Consider the following 17,904-nt stretch of genomic DNA (forward strand, 5'->3'; position numbering starts at 1 on the left):
ATATATGATTATTCAATTTTCGTCCTTAATTTTGTTTTAGTCTATTCTCTCTATATGATTCTAATTATTCAGTTCCTTTATGCGATCATAGTATATGATTTTTCTTTTAATTATTCTTATAATAATGTTTGTATTTTATAAATCTGTTATATGTTTTTCTTGATTTTTACAAATAATTTTTATTTTAGTATAAATTTTCACCCTTTTTACCAATCTCAATGTATGCAATTCTCAATTTTTTTTACATTTTTTAAATACGAAATTAAAAATATAACATTAGATCAATTTTATGTCTTAGTTTTATTAACTAAATTTTGCATACAAAATTTTGTACGTATCCATGTGATGGTTTTACTATATAGATTATATTTTATATGCAAAAGTTTACATGTATAAAATTTAATCAAATTTAAGAACACATATACAAAATTTTGCATGTGATAGTATTATTATGCACATAAAATTTAAATTCAAAATAGTTAATGTTTCAATTATCTGCATTTACATATAATTTTTATCAATATATGAAAATTTTTGTATATAATAGCTGAAGTATTTATACTATTACAATAAATTATGCACTCTTTTTTTGCCAATATCATATACATATAATAATTTAAGATATTATTTTTATCAAATAAAATTTTGAATTATAAAATGATTTAAACTTATTTATGATATCAATTATAAAATTAATTAATATAAAATTATAAAATAATTTTAATATATTTTAATTGATACATACAATCAAACCCATGCGCTATCGAGTAAGAAAACTAGTTTCTACATATTTGACATGAATTGTGATTCTTCTATTTTTTTTTTGGGGGGGGGGTAAACTACCGTGCTAGTGACTCTAAATTGTGGTTGTTCTTAATTTGGTCACTCAAAAACAGAAATTAATCAAAATGGTCACTCCACCATTAAATAGTAACATAAAGACTAACTGTGTATTTTCATGTACTGCTTGAGGGTGGCCTATATAGGAAGAACCCCTATTTAAAGTAACTAACAGGTAGTTTATTTTAATTTTAGAGTGACTAACGTGGAAATGCATATTCAGCCTTCTATTACCATTTAAGTGACCAATTTGATCAATTTCTTTTTTGGGTGACCAAATTAAAAAAAAAAAAATTAGAGTGATCAAAATAGAAACGATACTTATTTAGAGTGATTAACTAACTGTATTTTATTGTTTAAGATTTAAAAATTACTAGATATTTTACTTGAATGCTTTGAAACAAAAACACAATTTAAATGTAGCATGACAAAAATACTTTAAGAAGATTGTAACGTAGTTATGGTTGAGAACCAATTTACAACAGTCCACGTCATGAAATTTTGTATATTGTCGGTATATTTTTTTAATTTCACAAGTAATTTTAAAATTGACTTATATATTTTCTTTTAATATTTTATTATACTCTTATAAAATATTTTCCGACTATAGAATACAAAATCTCTACGGACAATATATTAAATAATTTCATATTAAATAACAACAACTTTAATTGATGGAAGCAATTTAAATTTCAAAATAGAAATTGCTATATGCCGCATTTGCCATGAAAATGGTAAGGAGGTACATTCATCAACATCTGTCGTCATTACTAGGGGTTTAATTGTATAAGCATAAACAAAGAAGCTAATGATTAAAAAAAAATGATTCTCCAAGAAATAGTGACCCTCATAACAAAGAACGGGTGGAACTGTCCCCAGGCCCAGTCCTGGACATTTGGAGGTACTGTTCCCATCATAGGCAAAAATAGCTGTGAGAGGTGCGACCCAGTCTACCCCAAGCATAGAAAACCTTGGACAATAATTATAACAGGGAGACGAAAGTTTCCTTGTCATTGGAGTTTAAGCTTTTCGTCACATCACCAAACTCAAAATGATTCAAAGTCTCGTCATTAGTCTGAAGATTTTCCTTATTTCTATAGTGAAATGAGTGTTATGAATGTGAATCCAGAACTTCAAAGTTGTGATCTTCACATCCGCAAAGATTCCACCTATGGGCCATCTTTAAAGAGAAGATAATAGTCTATGACTGATCAAGGATAGAAGTCAAGAATGACCCACTTGTTAAGTTATTTTTTGAATAGTTGGGAACAAGTTACTATCAAGCTCGTAAACCTTAAAATGGTGTTTCATCCATCATATGTTATTCTTTTTCAATCATTCCTATCATTAATAATCAAAGTAATTTCAATCCTAATGAAAAGTAAAATTTAAACATATCGTTTAAAAAGACGGAAGAAACATAATCATTCGTACAATTAAATATCATTTCATCTTTCATATATTAGTCATATATTAACTGTTTTTTGTCCCTCATTAAAAAACTAGCACCATTGGTGTTTTGGGGTAATTTATATAATATTTGACAAGTTTAGGTATTAAATTGAACTAAAAAGCTTAAATACCGAATTAAGAAAAGTATCAAATTCAGTTACCAAATGTTGTATAAATATATATTTAGAAGAGTACCAAATGTTATATTAAACCTTGTAACTAATAGTAAAAATATTTTATTTTATATCTTTTATATTTATTTTACAATTTATGTTTAAAATTTATAACTGTCTTTCCAAACAATGTCGTCTTTAAAGTTGGAACTTTTCTTCTCTCGAGCAATTTTTATCATGCTTGAAACCCATTGTAAGCAAAAAGTAAACATTGCAATCTTGCCAAAAGCATAAGAGGATAGTACAATGTTTGAAACAATTCAGGAAATGCAGCCACCCAACAATTATGGAAGAATACCATTAGGTTTTAAAATTACTTTTCAAGCCTAGGTTAAAAAATAATAGATTTTAGCCTTTCAAAAATAAATTTGGATGGAAAATTATAAATATTATTTATATAATTAAATTAAATTTTATAAATAACTTTTATTTAATTATTTAATTATTTAAAATAATTAAAATTTATATTTCATATAATCACAATATTAATAATGGATTATCATAAATTATTTTATTATATTTATATTATAATCTAAGTTGAATATTTGTTAATACCAAAATAACAATAACTCGCATTGTGATAATAATAATAATCGTGAAAATAAAGATATTTTATATATTCCAAGTGTCGAAATCATTTTTTTGAAAACAAAAATAAGTTATCGACTTTAAAAACAAAAAATTGGAGTCGCCACCGATCATTTATTAAGGTGTGATCGGCTCACCATAAAAACAATTCGTCTGCAAAATTTGAGAAAATAGGTTCGGAGTCGATTCACATACGAGGAAGGGTTAGCACCTCGTAACGCCCAAAAATCGGTACCAAATTTGATTATTTTATGTCTTGATGTCGAAAATTTGAAAAGAGTTTAAATAAAATTTTTAACTCGAGGATGAATTATAAAGATAAACATTCCTATTTCAAAGAAATAAAATATCACACCAGTTAGTTAGGGCACAATATCTTTAAATCTTTAAAATTAAGTTTGTCTTTTGATTTTAAAACTCACACAATTAAATCTAAAAGGGTATTCGATTATTTAGATCAAATAAAGAAAAATCGAAACCCAAAAATTAGGGCACAATTTCTCGAATTTCAAATACCGAATAGCACCTTTCGTTTTAGAAATTCTTATTTCGAGATGACGAAATGTCACGACCAATAAGTTAGGACCCGACATTTTGATTCCGAGAATAAGCTTTTATTTGAAAATTGCAATTTATTGTAAAATAAATACTTAGGTTTCTAAATTCATCGAAAAATGATCACGATCCAAAGAAGTTAGGACACGATCTTTCTCGAGAATCATGATTGCCAAATATTTAAATTTAAAAAAATGATTTTAATACTTTGATGTAACCAATATATATATTTTCTTTAAAAACATGATAAAATGTTCGTGCATATATACGTATACAAAAATCACGAAAATGAATCAATAATAAAATATACATGCATTTTAAAAATAATAAACATAAAATGTATAGACATAATATATTAGCAAATTATGAAAATATGAAAATATATATATATAAAATGCGAAAAATACTTTTATTATAACTTTGAATAGTGTATAAATATGTACATTATAAAAGAAATATATATATATATATATAGAATTAAAAAGGAAAAATGAAAAATGATATAAAATTCATAAAACATATGTATATGTACGAATGCATATAAAACTAAGAAAAATATAGTAATAATAAAATATACAAGACACGTTTATATATTTTAAAACCATTTAAAACATGTACATATATATATTAACATACATATGAGTATAAATATATATAGGTATAATAATATTAATATCTAATATAATAATAAATAATACTAACAATAAGACAGTAATAATAACAATCTAACAGTATTAATAAAAAAAAAAAACTTTAAATGACAATTGAAGGATTAATTTGGAAATAAACAGAATTTAAAGGTTGAATTCAAAAATAGAAAACGAGAAAAGGAGCAAATTAAAATGCGCACAATAGGGGAAGGATCGAAAGGGTAATTTATCCAAATCGCCCAAACGCTGTGCAACAACATGGATTAAATTGAAACAATATTAAAATGTGTGGCCAAAATTAAAAAAACTGATTTAAGCACCCCTCAAAGAACAGGGGACTAATTGTGCAAATGGCCCATTAAGGGCAAAAGAGCGCAGATCACTGGGCCAGACAATACCCTTTTTTTTGCAAACATTTTAAAACCAAATTAAAACCTAAATCAAAAGGCATTTTTGTTCAAATCTGCAGAAGGGAGAACGCCGTCCCCAGCCTCGGTCGCTTCATCTTCGAGACCTCCGCCCATTCAACTCCGTCTCGGACAGAGGAAAGGAGGGCGTCAGTGCTTCGCAATGGTAAGTCTCCTTCACCTTACCCTTTTATTGTTTTATAACAGAAAAAAAAGAAAAGAACAACAATCCCACAGATTCTAAAAAAAAACAAAACAAAATGAGATACCTTCAAAAAATATTTTTTGCTTTTCTGTTTCTTTCTCTTTGTATTGTCTTTGATGTTTTTAATACAGAATTTTTCTAACCCTTGTTACAAAAATCCAATCCTCCTTGTATCCCTCTTTTTTCCTCCCTTTCATTCTGCTCTGTATTCCCATTTGTATTTGTGTTTTCGCAGTATGGAGATCGTGGAAGGAGTGTGTCGTATGGGCAACATGCGCGACGTGCAAAGGCGACGTCTTAATACGCTGGTGTCTGCTGTGGCGTGGGGCGATAGTGGCGCTGAGGCTATCGGCTAGTTAGGCTAAGGTTTACACAATTGGCCTCGGGTGTAATAGGCTTAGGTTTAGGGCCTAGTGTATTGGGCCAAGGGTATTTGGGCAATGTTCTGATTTTGGGTTTGTCTTATTTTGAATGGGCCGGGCAAAAATGGGCTATTACAGCTGCCCCTCTTTGCTCGTTGTCATGTAATGGGAACAGAGCAAAGACTAAAAAACCCAATTTTGCCCGGTCATACCGGACCTTGGTGCTTCTCTTCTTCTTTAAATAGCCTCATTCCTTCCTACTGCATCTTCAGAGGTATAGGAACTAGTGCTTCAATCCACTCTACTGCAACGACAATGAAATAGGATTTGGGTTTTCAATCTATTTAACTGCAATGTCGGGGAAACAAGATTCGCCGTCATGACTTCAATCTATTCCACTACACTACCAGGGAAGTAAGAAATACTGGCTTCAATGTAGTCCACTGTAACCTCAGGGAGGTAAAATCTGTCATCTTCGATCTACTCCACTAATGCCTAGGGAGATAAGACCTGTAATCTTCAATCTATTCCACAGCTGCCCAGGGAGATATAATTACTGGCTTTAATGTACTCCACTGTAACCTCAGGGAGGTAAAATCTGCCATCTTCGATCTACTCCACTAATGCCTAGGGAGATAAGATCTGTAATCTTCAATCTATTCCACTGCTGCCCAGGGAGATAGAATTACTGGCTTCAATGTACTCCATTGTAACTTCAGGGAGGTAAAATCTGTCATCTTCGATCTACTCCACTAATGCCTAGGGAGATAAGATCTGTAATCTTCAATCTATTCCACTGCCAACTAGGGAGATAGAATTACGGCTTCAATGTACTCCACTGTAACCACAAGGAGGTAAAATCTGCCATCTTCGATCTGCTCCACTAATGCCTAGGGAGATAAGATCTGAAATCTTCAATCTATTTCGCTGCTGCCCAGGGAAGTAGAATTACTGGCTTCAATGTACTCCACTATAACCACAGGGAGGTAAAATTCACCATCTTTGATCTGCCCCACTACTACTTAGGGAGATAAGATCTGAAATCTTTAATCTATTCCACTGCTGCCCAGAGAAGTAGAATTACTGGCTTCAATGTACTCCACTATAATCACAGGGAGGTAAAATCTGTCATCTTCGATCTACTCCACTAATGCCTAGGGAGATAAGATCTGTAATCTTCAATCTATTCCATTGCCAACCAGGGAGATAGAATTACTATCTTCGATCTTCTTCGCTGTCGATGTAGGAAGGCAAGATCTGTTATTTTCAACCTGCTCCGCTGTAACCCAGGGAGGCAAAGCTTTGTGATTTCACCGATCTGTTCTCCGAGGAACATGACCTGTATAATGAACCTAATTATGCCTAATGATTAGGATGGCATGATCAAAATGAATCAAATGCTCCTAACTAGACATGTGTGAATGGTGTTTGTATGAATGCAAGATTTTATTTTTCGAAAATTATCCCGCTTAGGTTGTCCTTACTCGAAGTTTATTAAAGTCGTATCACTGACGTGCTACAACGTCTTTTGTTCGGATCACATCTCCAAAGAAACGCTTGATCAAATTACCCCCCACTGTAAACCTCAAAGATTCATCCATTGGGACGTAAAATTTGTACTATCTTTCTCCCGCTGTAACCCAAGGGTAGAAAAATTTGGTCTTTTCTCAATCCTCATCTATCGCAATTCAAGGATGCAAAATATGAAGCACTTTGGTCTTTCATACCAATCTCAGGGTGTCATACCAAATGTCTATGCATGAATGAAGGATTCTCCTATCCAAATAAACCCATTTTTATTGCTTGGTGATTATTGCTTACTTGTTCATTGACGCTTTGTCACCAACACGACATCTTGTCACTTTGTTCAATCAATGTCATGACAACAAAATCTGAAGGGATAGTCTCAATTTAGACCTTTCCTTCCGAGATATTTCAACCTTTTAAACTTGGTGCTTTCTAAACAATAGTCCTGTTTCAGGTTACTGTATTATTTAGAAACTTCTAGAGTAATATGCAAAACTTCCCTTGTGAAAGTTTTATTAGTCCATTGATCATTATTCTAATGCAACACGTTTGCAAAAAAGAACAAAATGACAGGTAAAATAGAATTGATTTGAGAGCACAGCTTGCAATGAATAAATTATCAAGAATATTGAGAATAAAAGAGAAATTGACTTGTATCTTGAAAAAGAATGAAGTATTCCAAGAATAAGCAAATATAAACAGTATAAAGACTAGGTGCCCCAGATATCGTAGCTTGAACTTCTCTGTACAAACTTTCTGAAGACCATTCTGAGTTTGACATGTGCTTAGAAGATCTACAATACTCTGTCAATGCTCCAAGATATCACGTACCCTTTCCTGCTGGTTCAAGCATAGCAAGATCACCGCATGCCCCATTTTGATCAAAATTCGAGTCGCCCTTTTCGGGTTTTCAACTCAAATCCCCTTTGGTCTAAGGCGCCCTTTACGGGTTTTTCACCCTAGCCTCTCCATTTTACTTTTTCATTTTCACTTTTCATTTTTCCGTTTTTATTTTTTTCACATCTTTTTTTTCATTTTTTTTGTGACTCAAAGTGTCCTTTGCGGGTTTTTACCTTGGTCCTCTCCTTTTTTAAGCGAAGCATTTCTTAACTGATTCCGAGTTTACATGATTAGACAAGTTTTTATTATCCGTCTCACTCAAAATTAGAGCTCTTCCAAAAAAGGTCTTCTTTACAATATAAGGACATTCTCAATTTGACACTCATTTTTCTCTAAATCCTTTTGTAGAGGAATGATCTTTTTTAATACCAGGTCTCCTTCATGGAATACTCTAGGACGAATCTTTTTGTTATAAGCTCGCATTATCCGTTTTTGGTACATCTGACCGTGACGAATAACTTTTAGCCTTTTTTCCTTCAATTAAGTTCAACTGATCGTATCGAGATTAAATCTTCATCCTACTTCAGCTCAGCTAATACCCAGAGAAAAAGAATTTCACCTTCAATGGAAAAAAATCGTAATAAGCTAAAAGAAAGGCATTGCCCCAGTGGAAGTTTTTTTGTTTCTTTTTGTTTTTGTGTGTGTGTGTGTTTTTTTTTTTGAATTGAATCTGCACTCATAAGATTAGGCAAGTCCAGGTCATCCTTTTCGATCAGAATCAATATTATTCCAGATAAGGTCTTCCTCGTAAGATCTTCCACTTCAATTAGGATGAAGTCCAACAAGAATACAGAAAAATGACAACTTGACTTCAACGGGATAAGCCAGAGAAGAAGGCATTGCCCCAACAAAGAATTCTAACTGCATCGTTCATGATATGAATCTTGAACATACTGTAAATTTTTAACGTTGTGCAATTACTCAAATTACAATATCAGTGCTTAACCTGAACATATCCTGGTATAATCATACGAAGACATCTTTGAACTCTTGAAGTAACTTAACAAGGTATTGCTTCGTATATCCGGTTATGCATATTCTCTTAAAATCACAATCTCTATTGTCTCTTCAAGAGGTAAAATTCGTTCTCTTCTTGTTCTACCATCCTCAACAAGTCTGGAGATAAGCTACAATCTATGTCATCTTCAAAGTGATGAGATCCCTCTAAACACATGTCTTACTCAAAAGGAGATTCTAAATCTGTAGCAGTGTCATTCATGTCATTGATATCTGGGGGCCCATAATAAATACCAAAGAATATACAAAAGAATGTATAAATTTATGAATAGCTATCTGTACAGTATGATTATGAATTAAATGAATGAATGATTTGGAAGAAAATCCAGAAGAATGAAAGAATCTAGAATTATTCGAAAAGAATGAAAGAATATTAGCTCAAAAAAAATGAATGCAAAGATGTATTCATAGAATAATGACGTTCAAACATGAGCCTATTTCACAATGGAATTCTCATTGCCTCTAGGCTAAAAGCAACAAGTGTGTTTTGAACATTACTCTAAGTAAGTTCTAAATACCACAGAGATTTCTTCTATAGTCCAATTAATTAAAACACTCCCAAATTTACAAAGGCGAATATCTAACAAGATCTCTTCTTTAGTTGTGTCTCCATGTATGGCATTGATGTGAACGTTTCCTACCACTTCTTCATGCATCACATTCACCCCATTATCAAAAGTGATTAGGTAGCAGATTTTCTGCACTGGATGAATCGTCAAATTTGACAACGCCCATACTGATAAGCCTTTCAACAACTTTTTTAAAGGCAATGCAATTTTCTATAGAATGTCCCGTGATTCCTGCATGATAATCGCATTGTGCACTTGCGTCGTACCATTTGGGGTATGGAGGCTGTGGGGGTTTTAAGTAATGAGGAGCAACAACATGCGCATCGAACAAGCTTTGATACAACTCCTTATAAGACATCGGAATTGGTGTGAACTGGAGCTTCTCAGTACCTGACTTCACACCTGATTCTTGTCTTGATGAACCCTGCTGATTAGTAACTACCTTTCCTGGCTGATTCACCGTAATCGATTTGCTGTACGTGTTCACGCTGTTCACCTCATTTTCTTTTTCCTTTGGGGCTTGCTTTCTGTTATTTCCTCCAGCATCAATCTTTCCGCTCCTAATAGCACTTTCAATCATCTCACCACTCATAACTATGTCAGAAAAGCTTTTTTGGCACTTCCCAACATATGTGTGATGAATGGGGCCTTCAACGTATTTATAAAGAGCATCGTCATTTCTCTTTCAAGGAGTGGTGGTTGGACCTGCACTGCCACCTCCCTCTACCTCTGAGCGTATTGTCTAAAACCTTCATTCGACTTTTTCTCCATGTTTTGTAAAGTGATCCTATCAGGAACCATTTCCACCACATGTCCATACTGCTTCATAAAAGCCTGTGCTAAATCCCTCCAAGAGCTAATCTTAGCACGGCTTAATTGATTATACCATTTAGACGCTACCCCCGCGAGGCTATCCTGAAAACAGTGTATCAATAACTGGTCGTTATTGACATACCCAGCCATTCGTCTACAAAACATGGTAATGTGGGCCTCAGGGCAACTGGTCCCATTATACTTCTCGAAATTCGGCACTTTAAATTTGTAAGGGAATACTAAATCCGGTACCAAACTTAAATCCTTAGCATCAATCCCATGGCATTTTTCAGTAGTTTCCATTGCTTTGAATTTCTCCTTAATCCACTTCCATTTTTCCTCCAATTGCTTTGGTAATTCCTCTTTTGTTCTCTCTTTTTCAACTACTTCATTGAAATCAGGAATAATAGGATTAGTAGGATTATTCTCAAGACTAAAGCCTGATCCGACCTAGAAATTCATTGACCTCGAAGCATCGGCCTGAAATTGTTGGGGCCTAATCGTAACAGAAGATTTACAGGGGTACACTTCCGCTTGGTGCTGCACATGTAGAGGAGTGAAGCCTGGAGGATACTGGAGTCCATCCTCACCTTCTTCTTCAATATTTGTTACAGGGCTCTTTCCCTTATCTTTTCCTTTAGTCAACAATCGCGTTAACTTTGTCATCATGCTTCCTTGTGATTCCTCCATTTTATCCATCAAACTTTGTTGAATCTTCTCAAGTTGTCCCTTCATTTGCTGTTGAAGATGATCCTGCGTTTCTTTTTGAAACTGCTCGAGCTTTTCCAACATTTGGTCCATATTTTTTAATTTCGCTCTTGTACCGTAACGGTGCTGGGTTGGCTGGTTGGTTTCCAGATTAACTGAGGAATGATTTTAACCAATTAGGGCTTTTTAATGGATTTTAATGCATATGATGTCATGCAATGCAAATGCATAAAATGAATGCATAAAAGAGACGTTGATTCTGATTCAATTCCATTTAGAAAACTTTACTAGAAGACAAATTTCTTTACATAAAGTGGATATATATATGTCTTTGCCCTCATAATCCAGGCGATGACATCTTCTCCTTCTTCATCCGAATGTTAAGATAAACCTTTCGAATTCTTCAAAATGGTGTCTCCTCTATCTCCTTTTCCTTGATCCTAGTCGCAATCTATTGTCTACCAATCCTCGCAATGCTCATTAGCTTTTTTAAGGAAGTTGGAATATTGAAAGCTCTTAAACAATCATCTTGAATCCTCGGGCCACCAAGTAAAGTTACAAACTCTTTCATCGCCCTTATTGTGTTTCTCGGAATATATTTAGGCAGCCGTATTATCTTCCACTTTATCAAGAAACCCATTTTCTTATGACAAGCTCTTTATTTAGCAACTGAACGTGATTCAACACCTTTTAGGATGAAATGCTATGCAGTCATAATGTCATGCAATCAAAGAAAAACACAACAAGTTAGTATCAGGTATAAACATTAAATCCAATACAATAAATAATAATAATAATAATAATAATAACTCCTAGTCAGGTATCTACTAAGGTTTAGAGTAATTTTACCTAAGGTGAGTTCCTAAGGTTCACTATATGAGGTTTGGCTTTTAGAGCAAGGGTACCTGAACCAGCAGATTCCTCGATCCTCACCCATTATAGGCTCATATGGACCAAGTTCGGTTCAGGGGAATACATTTCCCTATGGCTGCACGGAGATGAAAATCTCACGAAGACATAGGTACAGATGTATTCCGAAAGCGATCCACTATCCTGCACGGAGGTGAAAACCTCACAAAGGACTAGTTTCTCACTCCCACTTAAAGGGGTAAAATCATCCATGCAATGTAAAATGCAAACACCCTAACAAACCTAGACCAATTAAACAAACATATCATGATAAAAACCAATGAATGCAGCAGAGGAAATTGTGATTTAAAACAAATTTAAAACCTTTTCGACAAAAAGACAAGAACTAATCAATTTATGGCTCGACTCTCTAACGTCCCCAGTGGAGTCGCCAAGCTGTCGAAACCATTTTTTTGAAAACAAAAATAAGTTATCGACTTTAAAAACAAAAAATTGGAGTCGCCACCGATCATTTATTAAGGTGTGATCGGCTCACCATAAAAACAATTCTGGTCTGCAAAATTTGAGAAAATAGGTTCGGGAGTCAGTTACGCACGAGGAAGGGTTAGCACCCTCGTAACGCCCAAAAATCGGTACCAAATTTGATTATTTTATGTCTTGATGTCGAAAATTTGAAAAGAGTTTAAATAAAAAATTTTAACTCGAGGATGAATTAAAAAGATAAACATTCCTATTTCAAAGAAATAAAATATCACACCCAGTTAGTTAGGGCACAATATCTTTAAATCTTTAAAATTAAGTTTGTCTTTTGATTTTAAAACTCACACAATTAAATCTAAAAGGGTATTCGATTATTTAGATCAAATAAAGAAAAATCGAAACCCAATAAATTAGGGCACAATTTCTCAGAATTTCAAATACCGAATAGCACCTTTCGTTTTAGAAATTCTTATTTCGAGATGACGAAATGTCACGACCAGTAAGTTAGGACCCGACATTTTTGATTCCCGAGAATAAGCTTTTATTTGAAAATTGCGAATTTATTGTAAAATAAATACTTAGGTTTCTAAATTCATCGAAAAATGATCACGATCCAGTAAGTTAGGACACGATCTTTCTCGAGAATCATGATTGCCAAATATTTAAATTTAAAAAAAAATGATTTTAATACTTTGATGTAACCAATATATATATTTTCTTTAAAAACATGATAAAATGTTCGTGCATATATACGTATACAAAAATCACGAAAATGAATCAATAATAAAATATACATGCATTTTAAAAATAATAAACATAAAATGTATAGACATAATATATTAGCAAATTATGAAAATATGAAAATATATATATATAAAATGCGAAAAATACTTTTATTATAACTTTGAATAGTGTATAAATATGTACATTATAAAAGAAATATATATATATATATATATAGAATTAAAAAGGAAAAATGAAAATGATATAAAATTCATAAAACATATGTATATGTACGAATGCATATAAAACTAAGAAAAATATAGTAATAATAAAATATACAAGACACGTTTATATATTTTAAAACCATTTAAAACATGTACATATATATATTAACATACATATGCGTATAAATATATATAGGTATAATAATATTAATATCTAATATAATAATAAATAATACTAACAATAAGACAGTAATAATAACAATCTAACAGTATTAATAAAAAAAAAACTTTAAATGACAATTGAAGGATTAATTTGGAAATAAACAGAATTTAAAGGTTGAATTCAAAAATAGAAAACGAGAAAAGGAGCAAATTAAAATGCGCACAATAGGGGAAGGATCGAAAGGGTAATTTATCCAAATCGCCCAAACGCTGCGCAACAACATGGATTAAATTGAAACAATATTAAAATGTGTGGCCAAAATTAAAAAAACTGATTTAAGCACCCCTCAAAGAACAGGGGACTAATTGTGCAAATGGCCCATTAAGGGCAAAAGAGCGCAGATCACTGGGCCAGACAATACCCTTTTTTTTGCAAACATTTTAAAACCAAATTAAAACCTAAATCAAAAGGCATTTTTGTTCAAATCTGCAGAAGGGAGAACGCCGTCCCCAGCCTCGGTCGCTTCATCTTCGAGACCTCCGCCCATTCAACTCCGTCTCGGACAGAGGAAAGGAGGGCGTCAGTGCTTCGCAATGGTAAGTCTCCTTCACCTTACCCTTTTTATTGTTTTATAACAGAAAAAAAAAAGAAAAAGAACAACAATCCCACAGATTCTAAAAAAAAAAACAAAAACAAAATGAGATACCTTCAAAAAAATATTTTTTTTGCTTTTCTGTTTCTTTCTCTTTTGTATTGTCTTTGATGTTTTTTAATACAGAATTTTTCTAACCCTTGTTACAAAAATCCAATCCCTCCTTGTATCCCCTCTTTTTTTCCTCCCCTTTCATTCTGTCTGTATTCCCATTTGTATTTGTGTTTTCGCAGGTATGGAGATCGTGGAAGGAGTGTGTCGTGCGGGGCAACATGCGCGACGTGCAAAGGCGACGTGCGCAATACGCGGGTGCTGCTGTGGCGTGGGGCGATAGTGGCGCTGAGGCTATCGGCTAGTTAGGCTAGGGTTTACACAATTGGCCTCGGGTGTAATAGGCTTAGGTTTAGGGCCTAGTGTATTGGGCCAAGGGTATTTGGGCAATGTTATGATTTTGGGTTGGTCTTATTTTGAATGGGCCGGGCAAAAATGGGCTATTACACCAAGTATTACTTATATCATAATATTAATAACTTAATAAATTATTTTTAAGATTTTTATTATAAATTAAGTTTATATATTTTATATCAAAATAATCACAAATTTAAATAATATTTAAATAATATTTATTATTTTACAAAATATTTAAAATAAATATTCTCAAAAATATTTTTAAACAATAATATTTATTTAAAATACTTCAAAACCGTAATCAAACCATTCTATGATCAAAGAAATTTATTCAGCACATAAAATATCATATTTTAAGCAATTTCATTGAAAACAGTGGTGGAATTGAAGTTGGCGAAATGAATCATATCTTTGATTCGATAGTGGGCATCCCCATTATGTGTGGTCTTCAACATCAAGTTTGATTTCCCATATCAGGTTTCTTTTAATAATTTTAATATGTAAATTAATTTTATTTGATAATTTTAATCATTCACGGATTTATTCTGAATAAAAAACACAGATGAACATAAGAATAACTTATATGTTATTAAAAATTTTGCCATCTATTATTATTATTCTTTTCAGCATTTTGAAAGACACGTAAATTTATTTTTATTTGCCGTTATATGATAGATGCGGTGTCACTGTTTAAATACAGTTAAATATCTTAATGGAATCTTATCTTTATTTTTTTACATAAATGAGAAAATTTAAGGTCACCACGCCATATATGTGTTTTGAGGCACTATTCAAAATCTTAACCTCAAAACTTGTAAGTAACTTATTTTCACACAGAATTCGAAAATACTTTACTATAAACATCACATATGTAATAAAAATATTTTATTATCATAAAATGTTAGTCCAAATTAAAATTTATTGGGCTTTAGTTATTAAAAAAGTATGGACTCAATATGTATAGATACTCTAGTAAATAATTTCAATTAATTACGGATTTATTAGAAATTAAGCTAGTATGCAAAAATTATATATTAGAGTTATGGTCCTAAATTACACGTAACTTTTTTGACATTTCATCTTCAGAAAAGACCTCCCTAAAATAATGTGTGTTGATTTAAAAGATCAAAACATAAGATTTCAAAATCTCAAGATATCAATGGATTTAGGTACACTTCCGCATTTAATTTTGTTTGTAATTTGTTCTTGATGATCTGACATAACAGATCCTGATTTACAGTTTTAAGTTTTATACTAGAATTCTAAGCTTCTAACAAGTGGTATATCCGAGCCTCGTTATATCAAATAATTGAGAATAAATCAAAATTTTTATTAATTTTACGATTCTATCAAGTAGTATATCCTAGCCTCGTCATGTCGAACCATTGAAAATAAATCGATTTTTTATTGACTCATTCTTAGGATGTTATAGATTCGAATTATTGATTTGAGATTTCGAATAATATATGTTCGATGTTTGGAATTTATGTTAAAGTTTTTTGGTTTTGATTAATTATAGATCCAAATTTCTTAATGTAGCTTTGATTTTGAATGTTGTGTTTTGAAGGCAAATTGATTCTTAAGATTCCTATTTTGTTGCAGCATTCGAGATTTTAATTTAATAAAAAAAACTCAAATCTAAAATTTGGGAAGGCACCGGTTAAGTGCCAACAGTTATAAGTGTTTTATTAGTTTGCTACAAAAATATTATGCATCAATTATTTTCTTGAATTCATAAAAGATTATGGTTTTAAATTTTGTATGTATTGATGATAAGATCATTGATAAAGTTTTATAAATTTAATTATGATTTTTTATTAAATTGGTTTGATGGTATCTAATATGGATATATGTTTAATTTTATGGGTGTTTTGATGTAAATTCATGATGAACTATATTTATTTAATACTATTGTTTCATTTAATGCTTCATTGCATACTACCATAATAGGTAAGAAATACAAATTAGTCATTAAGAATTCGACTTCATTGTGGCACAAGAGATTAGATTATGCCTCTAAAAGGAAATTTGAGAACTTGTGTTGTAACTACCCAATTTTCGTTAGTGTTGAAAAAATCAGTTGTGGGACCAAATTTATTAATCTAAGTCATCCAAAGTCTTAAATGATGTAGTTATAAAACATGTATGGAACTATAGAATAGGAATGTTGTAATTGAATTAGAAAGTTCAAATTATTGATAGAATATTAAAATAGTACTGGGACCGGGTCAGAGGCTTATTAATTAAATAGTACTGGATCAAATTGTAAAGCAATTAAAATAGAGATAATTAAGTGGGAACTAAGCATGTCCCTAAAAGGATATTAGGCTAAAGTATTAATGTGTTATTTAACCATTGATAAACCATGGATAATGAATGAGCTTGATGTAAGTCGAGCACCTTAAAATGCCCAATGTTGTCACTCACGTCTCTTCGATGGCTGATTGAATTAAATTTTTGAATTTAAGCATCTTATCAAGTGTTATTAAGTTATTATTTAGCTATAACGCAGAGAAGACATCAAAAGTGGATTGTATTTTCAAATTATTAAGTGACATAGAACTTAATCGTAAAGGTTAAGTATTAATGAACAAATGGTTATCAATGATCAATTAATTGAATAGCAATTAACCAAAGTCCTTAATGGTTAATATAAGCCACCACTGAACAAAGTTATTTGTTGGCAACAACTTATGCCATGGATTTATGATTTGTCGTGATTTAATACGTCAAATTAGGCTCTCCAATAAATTCGAGGAGCTTATTCTCAAGCAATTTAAGTAGCTTTTATATGTTTTTGTCGATTTTTAACTTTAATAATTAATAAACATTTTTTTCTTAGTTTTGCCCCTTTTGAGACCCAAATTGGCCAAACAGTGCGATGTGATTGAGTTGGTGTAAAGAGACGGTAATGGTCCAACCTCAAGAAAAACATCATTCAGAGTGGGTGTCGCAACAATGATGCCATGGAAGTCACAACACCAAGTCCTTTCACCTTGAGGATGCAAAATTTCAACGCAAAATCAACATGGAGCTTACTGTCGTGGGAGTTGTGATACCGAGGGTAGGATGTCGCGACACCGAGCCAAAGTCGTGACACTGTGCCTCCAAGTTCATGATACCTCTGACAGTGTTGAACTGAAAAAATTGAGGCCAACTCCATTGATGTCACGACACCAACCAGTGGATGTCGCGACACCAAGACCCCCAAGATCCACGAGTTTGCTATTGTCTAAGGTGTCGTGACACCGAAACCTGCTATCACGACACCGCTTCCTAATGGGGAGAAAATAGCTGCAAGGGTAGTCTTTTTTCCAACATCATCTCCAATCAAAACACAACTTTTGGGGGCATTCTTGTCACCTTTTTGGATTGTAATCAAATGTTAAAGCCACTTTTGGCTGAAAACTAAAGGAGCCAGCTTTGTCTTTATTTTTTCTATCATCATTTTAGCTATGTAGTTAGCCTTCTTCACCATTTTTAGGGTTTAGTTCTTAGATTTTTCTGGCTTTAGTTGTTAGTTAGTTAGTTTCTACTATAGCTTGGTGTTATTTGCATTTTGGTGCTCAAACTTCATCTTGTATTTTCATTCATCCAAAGCTTTTAATATAGTTTAAA

General features: G+C 32.2%; 1 long non-coding RNA gene across 2 annotated transcripts; it reads left to right on the forward strand.

Moving 5' to 3' along the window:
- Positions 1-4,687: 4,687 nt before the first annotated feature.
- LOC128042372 (uncharacterized) lies at positions 4,688-14,442 on the forward strand. 2 transcript variants are annotated; one of them, XR_008197680.1, is made up of 2 exons: positions 4,688-4,831; positions 14,112-14,442. It is a non-coding gene; the product is annotated as an uncharacterized LOC128042372 (long non-coding RNA). The 2 variants fall into 2 exon arrangements; XR_008197679.1 differs by lacking the exon at positions 4,688-4,831 and adding an exon at positions 13,679-13,822.
- Positions 14,443-17,904: the final 3,462 nt, after the last annotated feature.

This window comes from Gossypium raimondii, chromosome 7 (assembly GCF_025698545.1).
Source record: "Gossypium raimondii isolate GPD5lz chromosome 7, ASM2569854v1, whole genome shotgun sequence".
NCBI classification, from domain to species: Eukaryota; Viridiplantae; Streptophyta; class Magnoliopsida; order Malvales; family Malvaceae; genus Gossypium; species Gossypium raimondii.